The following is a 10,138-nucleotide window of genomic DNA, read 5'->3' on the forward strand; positions in this document are numbered from 1 at the left end:
CAAATTATAAATGCAATATTTAGCAACAACAAAATAAAATTTCTTAATCTTTATACGAATAATTTTGGTTATAAAAGGGGAGTTGCCCCCCCCCCCCCCGAACCCCCTCCTAGTAAAGGTCCCTGCTTTTATTATGAAATGAGAAAAGACTCCTGAATAGTAATTCAAAACCATGAAATAAACCCTCTAATCACAGGTTCCTCCTAGTTTTTGGACAATTTAGACCTGGCCTTCAGTGCAAAACTGTCAAATTAATCAATTCAATCAAATTATCAGGAAATTAATTAATCAATTTAGATTTAGAAAGTATGCTACATTTAAAATTTAGACAGTATGTTAGAAGCATATAGTATACTTTTAGTCAAGAGTGTACAGGGATTTACCCTGGATTGTATTCCATACACCTTGAGGCTGAATCAAGGGTGTAGGGGATTTACTCTGTGTTGTATTCCATACATGTGTGCAGAAGGCCCCAGTGCTTTTCAACTATGCCTTGTGACATCACAATATTTAACCTTTGGCTCAAGCTGTACATAGTACATACTAAATTACACCAGCTGGCTTGCTATATACAATCAAATCTTGTATTACAAGTTAGCTTGCTGCTTCAGCCTCTGAGGATGTATAGAATACAATTTACCAGAGGAAAATCTCTTTACATCCTTGATTGAATTGCAGTGGATATATCCCTGCTAGAATTACAAGAAAAACAATCCATGTCATATTTCCTTAGAAATAAAAAAAGTGTCATGGTCAAGTAAGATTTTATACAACTTTCAAACATTTTCAGGTTGCATGATATCCAAAATCATGCACATTTAAAATTCCCAAATATTTCATTTAGAAAAGGAAATCACCAAATATTTTGCAACTGAATGGAGTCTGTACCCTTCAAGTAGTAGCCATCTATACCACAGCCTCAACATGGCTGATGAAGGAGAAATTTAAAGGTCATATTATATTGTATATATGTACAGGTGTATTTATGAACTTTAATTTACTTTGATTTAATTTTCATACAAAATGAGGACGGGAAATGTATTCTTTCACTGCAGTGGAAGGTATGGGACCAATTTATTTAAGACTTTATAAATCTATGTTTATGCACTGGTCCCACTCTGGTGAATAATATTGCCTAGTCTCTTATTCATGGACTATAAATTTGTGGAAACTTGAATGTAATTGATATTGCAATTCAAATTATCCTAGTAATTAAGAATACGAAGCCAAATAAACTTATTAAGCGGATGTTGCATTATTTTGTATGCTTTCTGTGGTTCATGACATTATGCTGAAAATTCTTTCCAAAAAATATTTACTTGTACATACGTATGTTTATCTAAAGTGTTCCAAGAAAAAATGTGTTGCCTGCTTATATAGACTCATAAAAGTTGTAAATAAATCTAAGGATGGTCAGGTATTTGCTGTACAGTGCATAAAAAAATACACAAATAGGAAGGCTCTGATAGAAATTGACAATATAATAGAAAATGTTGAATATGATTCCCCTACCCTCAAAACTAAAAAAAATAATATTACAATTAAATCAGAAATAATTATTATTTAATGCATGTTTCCAACAATCCTCTGAAAGTCTGACTTTCCCTATTATATTGACTTTACTACACTTGAATTTAACATTCAGCTGATTTTCAAAGGAAATACTTAGTATTCAAGATATCTTTATCTAAATTCACACAATGATATATTGTGAGAACTATTCAAATGTGTCCATTTTTTCTGTTCAAATTTTTTTTAATCCAAATACACATACAGTGTACTATCACATGTTGGTAAGAAGTATTCAAATGTGTCCTGAATTTTTTATTGTGACCCCTATGATATTGACCCAACTATTTCAATCTGCATTTAGCTCAATTTCAAAGAAATTATTTAAGATATTTTTATCTATACACATATCTGAGAACTGATAAACTATGTCAATTTTTTTTATCTTGATCTTCCCTTTGACCTTGACCTTGCTATTCCTTATTTTGTAGCTTAGTCTTATAAAAATCTTTTAATTTATTTTTATCTATGCACTTGCACTGACACATATTGGTGATAACATTTCAACTGTGTCCAAATTATGACCTGTTCCTTTTGTTAATCATTAATCTTACTATTTATTTTAGTTGCAGCTCTTTTTTTTAAAGAAAGTATTCATAATATTTCTATCAAACATACAATAACACAAACTTGGTGAGAGTTATTCAACTGTGTCATAATATTTCAAACCTTTATAAAGTTTCCTTTGACCTTGACCTCATCATTCCTCCTTTACTCTGATTTTGAACCATAGAAGCCTGATACTTTGTTCCTTGTTTCATCAAAATTTATCCTGGGTAAGGCATTCATGTCCTGTTATAGATTTTAATTTCTTTTGATGAAGGTTGTTATCTAGAATACTGATATCTCAAATACCAGGGATACATGTATGTCGAAGTGAGTTGGCACTCCCTAAAATCTTTTTTTCAGCATTCTTCATGTTTTTAACCCTTGTCATTTCCAATCTTTCTGCAAAAATTTCAAATTGTTATTAAAAAAATGAATTGCAATGTTTATGCCTTTATAAAAAAGATTTAAACAAAATAAAAACAAAATTTTACCTATCAACCCTATTTTTTATTAGCAAGTAATGGTACATGTATACAAGCATGTTTTTTCCCTTAGGCCTGATGTCTTATAGATTTCATTCCAGTTAATAAATCTTGTTGATCGATTGATTGTTTGTTGTTTAATGTCCCTCTTGAGATTTTTTCATTCATATAGAGATGCTACCACTTGCTGGTGTAAGGCTACAAATGTTGACCTATACTCGGCACTCAGGGCCAGTGAGGGATATTTTTCGAGCCAGCACTTACTGTGACAAGGGACCTCGGTTTATACAGTCTCATCCGAAGGACCAGTCTCCACGACCCGCAGTGGGATTCGAACCTGCGACGTAAGGATCAACTCCTTACTCCGCGACTCTAGAGCAGACACCCTAACCACTGCGTCATGCAGGCGACAAGAAATCTTATTAAAAAGTCTAATAAACTGTAGCTCTGTACATTGTATTTACCCTAAAATGTGCGAATTCAATGCATCACCAAACTCGATAAATCATGATATCTGTATAGCAACATATTGCTGTTTTCTAATTAATGAGAATTAGTTTGTGTATATATATAGTGCAAACATATAGGGCATATGCATATATGCATAGTGTATATGTATATAAACATATCAAGTTTTCATGCAATAATTACTTAAGTTGAACTTCAGTATCCATGACACTGATATATTGAATATCATGGATATGTTGAAGGGATTTTGAAGTCCCAAACCCTTATTCTTTGGGTATTTTGCCCTGGATATCTTGAATCCTCAGATATCAAGGTCTGACTGTATTTAAAATTTTTGGAGTTTCATTGTTATTTTGCTAACCCAGTTAAGCAGGTATTACTATTTCAATCTATACTATATGTCTTGTTAATTCCTAACCCATACTAATTATCAGACTAGTAATCAATGACTTCCCTACGTAAGTTGTGATTTATTGACCACTTTCAGGTACTTTAACAGTGGCAGATTCAGGACCCCCCCCCCCCCCCAAATATTTTTTTTTTAAATTGTCATTTTTACAACATATTGCATAAATGAGATTGTCTCTTTGCTATATCCAAACACATTGTTCTGTATTGTATTATATGTATTAAAAAACCCAAACATTTACTAATTGTAGTACTCCTAGATAGATTAAAGGCCGACTAAGTCATAATTTTTAATATTTTACTTTCATTTAAATTAGCTGAATCTGATTCGTCAAGAAACATTTGTTAAAAACACTATTACCCGCTGAATAATGAAGCCACACCCTCCAGGATAACAACAGTCGACATTACTTGACTACAGGTGATATTTCAAAAAAATATTGACTCTGCAGAATTTATGCGCGCAAGCTTCACTGTAATGTGTTTGTTTGTTTGTATGTTGTTTAACATCCCTCTCGAGAATTTTTCACTCATATGGAGACGCCACCACTTGCCGGTGGAGAGCTGCAAATTTTGTCCTATACTCGGCATTACGGCCATTGAGCGGTGAGGGATCTTTTTCGTGCCAGCACCTACTGCGACATGGGACCTCGGTTTATACGGTCTCATCCAAAGGACCGGTCTCCACGTCCCACAGTGGGATTCGAACCCACGACGTAAGGATCAACTCCTTACTTCACGACTCTAGAGCAGACGCTCTAACCACTGCGCCACGCGGGCGACTCACTGTAATGTGTATTTGTATAAAACATTCAGTATGATATAAAAAATACTTCATGTAGTTGCAGTTGAGGGTAACATTGAAAATTTTCACCCCAAGAAAACCATTGTCAACCTCAGCTGTGCATCAGTTGACAATGGTTTTCTAAGGCTGAAAATTTTCAATGTTACCATGGTTACACTCAACTACATGCAGTATTTAAATAATACAATCTCAAACTTTATATTACTGAGAAAGAACTTCAAGATTCCCAAGGATTCAGGATATCGAGGGTTAAATTATATAAATATTGCATGAAGTTGAGTGTAACATTGAAAATTTTCACCCCAAGAAAACCATTGCCAACCGAGGCTGCGCCTCGGTTGACAATGGTTTTCTTGGGGTGAAAATTTTCAATGTTACACTCAACTACATGCAATATTTATTATATTATGCTGAATGTTTTATGCGAATACATATAAAAGTGAACCTTGCGCACATAAATTCTGCGCAGTCACTATTTTTGGAATATCACCCGTCATCAAGCATTGTTGACTGTTGCTATGCCGGAGGGCATGACTTCATCATTCAGTGGGTAATAGTGTTTTTTAACAAATGTTTCTCGATGAATCAGATTCAACTAAGTTACATGAAAGTATAATAAACTTAAATGATATATGGTTGGACCACTCCGACATATCCATGTCACTCCGACATATCAATGGTATTCTAGATAGCAGTGTTTGAGATACTGAATCTCAACCATTACGGTAGTTATTAATATATTAAATCATGTAAAGGTTAACAGATTTTAACAAATAGACCTCATGTTTAAGTCAAGTTTGCTCAGTTTTTACAACAGTGTAAAATTGGAGTGTTACAACCTGTCTGGTGGCAGTTCAAATGAAAAATTAATTGATAAGAATTAGGTTAAAAATAGAAAAACACATTATTGGTCATAAAATTAAAACTATTCAATTGAATGGCAAAATGAATTAATAGATAAGGGGAAAAATTAATAAATGAAAATGAAATTGATTCAACAAATTTTACATGTAAACATGATCACATTTAAAGAATCTCAGTTACTAAAACTCAGCACTGACCCTACAGCAGCAGAAATAATCTGAAAACTGAAAGCCAACCAAAATGTTAGTCTAAAAATGTTGATTTATTTTGCTCCCGTCCTTTTGCATAAAGAAAGCTTGAAAATTCTTTCCATTTAACTCGCATTTATTTTTTTTAATTACTAATACTATGTGCAGTGGTTATAGCATTTGCTCTGGAGATGCAGCTTACATTGCGGATTCGAATCTCATTGGGGAACATGGGGACAGGTCCTTTGATGACAGTATATACCGAGCTTCTGTTTCATAGTATGCGCTGGCATGAAAAAGATCCATAATTGCTTATGGGTGCACAGGTCTAAATTTTTGGCCCTCCACCGGCAAGTGGTGGCATCTCAGTACGAGAGAAATATTTTCAAAGGGATGGTAAACAAGCAAACAATTATTTTAATTACTTGTTCTTTAATATAAAGCAAATATGAAAGAATTTTATTTTTTCTCTTGAATATTTTGCAATTGTATCAAACTCAATTCTTTCAAAATAAACTAAACTTTCAGGAAGTTCTGGTAAAGTCAAATTACTGGTATATAAAATGTGAGATTATATGATGAAATAATTTCATTAGAATGAAGAAATAATCTCATTAGATAAGGCAACATTATTTAAAATGAATTGTTTAAAACAGATAAAAAACACTAAAAAAAAAAAAAAAAAAAAAAACACCAAACAAACGGATAAAAGAACACTAAAACAAATTCACTTGTTTTAAACTAAAATATTTACATATGTTTATTTACTAAACATTTTTTTTTTAAGAAAAGGTAAGTCCACTTTTATCATTCTTGATCAGGAAATTCGGATTATCCCTCATTCTACTTTTACAACCAGTAACTCACAATGACTTTTTTCAATACCCTAATGTTAAGTGCACAAAAGACAAACTTAGGGCCTATAATTTATTAATTTATTTGTTTGCAATCGCATTGCCTTTGACAAACTACTTTAAAATGTCGGAGTTTCGAGGAAATTCAGTCAATATTAATAAATGTTATGTAACATATAAAACTGATTTTAAAGTTTAAAATAATAATTTCATTAAACAAGGTACGTTATTTTAAAGTTAATTATTTCAATTAATAGAGAAAATATCCTTAGAAGAAGTGCAACTTAATTCACATCCTTAACTGAATGTCATTTCTAACAAAATAATCTGTTAAAATCATGTTATAATTTTTTTTATCAGTACTCTGGTCTTTAAGCGACTGAATAATAATAAAACATGTCAAAAACAGTTAATTCGGATTTTATACTGTGTAAAAATTGTCAAAATATGTTGTTAATAACTTACTTTTACTGTTGATATCCATTTTCACGGAAGTTACTCGTGCGCATGCGCAAAAAATCCATCAGGGGAAAGTGTGTAAACGCCATGGTGCAGCATGAAAATGTGTGTGGAAAAAATCACGTTCAGACCGGAAACTCACACTATGAACAATTTTGTATTTTCTGGGTAATATACGGTGCGAAATTCCGTTTTCAACACTTTAGAAAACTCACTACATGAGTGTAAGTGGTGACTCTTCAAAATGTAGTGACTTGCTGGTGTGTTACCTAGTACGTGTAGTGAGTATCGGGGTCTTACAAACACACCCTTGTGTGTGTGTGTGTGTGAGGGAGGGTGCGTTTGTAAACACCTTCAACTCAGCTCAGGTACTTATTGACACATCAATCAACTCACTACAGTTTTTCAAGTCACTACAGTAATCACTGTAGTGAGTTGCCGTTTTACGAAAAATGGGTAGTTCTCGATTATTTATGCCCAAAAAATCGAGAAAAAAAGTTGGTGTCATTTGACGGTTTACACCCGTATTTTCACACACCGACTTATGATCAAAAAATGGCCCTTACACACTTTACTCGGTTTTGATTCTAGCGCATGCGCAATGCAGACTAATACTATGGCCGACTTCCGGTGTGTAATGATCTCGATTTTTCTACAAAGCAACAAATGATCTCATCAGGTAAGTTAATTTTCTGTTGATTTTACCGTGAATTAAAGCGTTAATTACAAAACATCACATCGTTTCCATATACAAAGATATTAATCAATCACTCGATAAACATAGAGTATTTAGATTTCGTTGTTTATATGCCCTTGAAAAATTTATGTTCAAATCCCTTAGTTATAATCCAAAAATAAAACTTTAAGGTTAAAGAATTATTTAAATATATTTCCATATAACTTTAAATCCACTACATGGCCCAATCCATTTGTTAAGCATAATTTGCAGTCGTCATCGAGTCTAAGTTCGAATTTTCTCGAATTATTCATAATGTTGACATGTTTCTATTTCATGCACTCGTATCAATTAATTATGTTCAACTTATATAAAAAATTATACTTCATGTAATATATCAAACGTATCTGGTTCTTTGTTCTAGTTATGAACTGAACTGGAATTATCTCTATCCTTTATAGTCACACATATTGCCATCAACACATCTTCAGTTCAGAAGTTAAATAAATTATTTTATGAAGTTAGAAATTATTTATCTTATTTATCTTTGTCCAAGACATGCACTTCATTTGTAATTTATTCTTTATTTAAAAAAAAACTGCTTCAAATATGTATGATTACAAAAGTATTTAACAGTACGTTCTCACCATATAAGAATCACACTTTTCGATTTTAAATGTTTCTCGACTGATTTTACAGAATTTCAAATGAACAAATTCATTTAAATATTTTCTAATACAATGTCCCTGATGTATGTCACAATGGAACACCTACACATGTATTGTATAAAAAGAATTGAGAAAGATTAGATATCTTTATAATGGAGGTACGTGTATGATAAACTGTTTTGATCGGAAGGGGAAATGCATTTTTAAAATACTACGGCTAATGTAGACAAGATCAGAGTTCTCTTTCATCCAAAAATAAAGTATGCTCAGTTCTTCTTGTATGTGTCCTTAAAGCTGGTAAACTAATCAAAATATGAAAATCTGCAAGTTTTTGTACATGTATTCAAATTGGAAACTTTAATCATTAGTTGCTTACCTGTCCGTGTAAGAGAAATAATTACAGTCTCTAGACTTGATGAGGTGTGATTACGGTAATTGTAAAATGTGGTTTCCAAGACTTTACCTTATTTATTCATTAGAGTTAGTGATTCATGTTCACTATTGTTTCCTCAGAAGGAGATGATCCAGGAATTCTTCCGGGGGGGGGGGGTCCATGCCCCCCCCTCCCCCCAAAAAATCCAATTGAGAAATTTACCCAAAACTTAAAAAATAAATAGATAAATTTTAAAAAACGCAAACTTGTCAATCCCCCCCCCCCCCCGAGAAAAACTACAATTTGAAAACTCAAAAAAAAAAAAATAAATAAATAAAAAAATAAAAAAATAAAAATAAAAAAATATGAGTGGACTGGACTGGATCGGTGCATGAATTGCTAAACATTGTCCATCGTATATATAAAGAACTGCATAAATTTTACACTTAGTCTAATCAGGGACTATATATAGAAATATCTATTTGAACATTGTTAATGCCTCCCCCCTCCCCCCCCCCCCTCTCCATTTACCTTGTTTATTTCTAGTAAAAAAAAAATTGTCTGATTAACCTATTCTACTCAAATTTACTCAAGTAATAAACTTTTTTTTTTCTGTGTAAAATTTCATTCCGAGTCATCACCGGAACGAATTACTACTTAATCGTAACTGTTGTGGCGTGATGCTTGATTGTGAACCTAATAACATAGAAATACTTATTGGATTATACCTTCGATGTCATTCTGTGATTTATTTTAGTATGTAAATACCCCTCATGGTAAGTATAGAGTAAGAAACGTTATATAAAGGTGTAAATGACAAGTTCAAAATATTTACATGATAAACAAATCAGAGGTCATTCGAGTCACGTATAAAATTATTAAGTCATGCATGTGATATCAGTCAAGTGCAGATATTTCACAAAGGTTTGGTTGTGCATAAATTTTAAACCTTTCACTGTGGTGTTTGTGAGCGTGATACGTGATACAGCTGTGATACCAACACGTAAAAGAAGATAGGCTAAGTGAGACTCTTGTAAATTCACATACACACACAAAAGATGTAAAGGTTGCTCCACACCTCTTCAAATTAAGGCTTTGCCACACTACAGCATGTACAAAGCTTAAAAAACTTGCATCGACGTACAGAAAGATTAACATACTCGCTGGCATATGCTGAAGGCTTGTGCCATGCACCATAATCATGATAATTGCACTGAAGTAAAAAAAATTTAAAATGGTCATTAAATCAACCATATTAGCACCAAAGTGTGCATTCAATTTTCCCTTGGCTCTGTTCATTGGAAAGATTTCGACATTATATCTTTTAAAGGAAAGGTTTGTTTTGTTTGTATGTTGTTTAACGTCCCTCTCGAGAATTTTTCACTCATATGGAGACGCCACCACTTGCTGGTGGAGAGCTGCAAATTTTGTCCTATACTCGGCATTTATGGCCATTGAGCAGTGAGGGATCTTTTTTGTGCCAGCACCTACTGCGACATGGGACCTCGGTTTATACGGTCTCATCCGAAGGACTGGTCTCCACGTCCCACAGTGGGATTCGAACCCGCGACGTAAGAATCAACTCCTTACTCCGCGACTCTAGAGCAGACGCTCTAACCACTGCTCCACGCGGGCGCCTTTAAAGGAAAGGAATTGTATAGTTTGATATGTGCACACCCTAGATTTTGGAAATGTTAATGCTCTAATTTTATTGTTTTAATTACTTTCATTTTCAGATGTTTATTTTTTGCGAATGTGTGCATTTGGCCGGAAAA

At 33.2% G+C, this 10,138-nt stretch overlaps 1 protein-coding gene across 1 annotated transcript in view; it reads right to left on the reverse strand.

Moving 5' to 3' along the window:
- Window positions 1-10,138, reverse strand: part of LOC133204636 (helicase with zinc finger domain 2-like) — a 118,335-nt gene that overhangs the window by 63,328 nt on the left and 44,869 nt on the right. The gene's annotated exons all lie outside the window — the stretch shown is intronic.

This window comes from Saccostrea echinata, unplaced genomic scaffold (genome assembly GCF_033153115.1).
Source record: "Saccostrea echinata isolate AGI-Se365-2 ecotype Australia unplaced genomic scaffold, CSIRO_AGI_Sech_v1 ptg000054l, whole genome shotgun sequence".
NCBI lineage: Eukaryota > Metazoa > Mollusca > Bivalvia > Ostreida > Ostreidae > Saccostrea > Saccostrea echinata.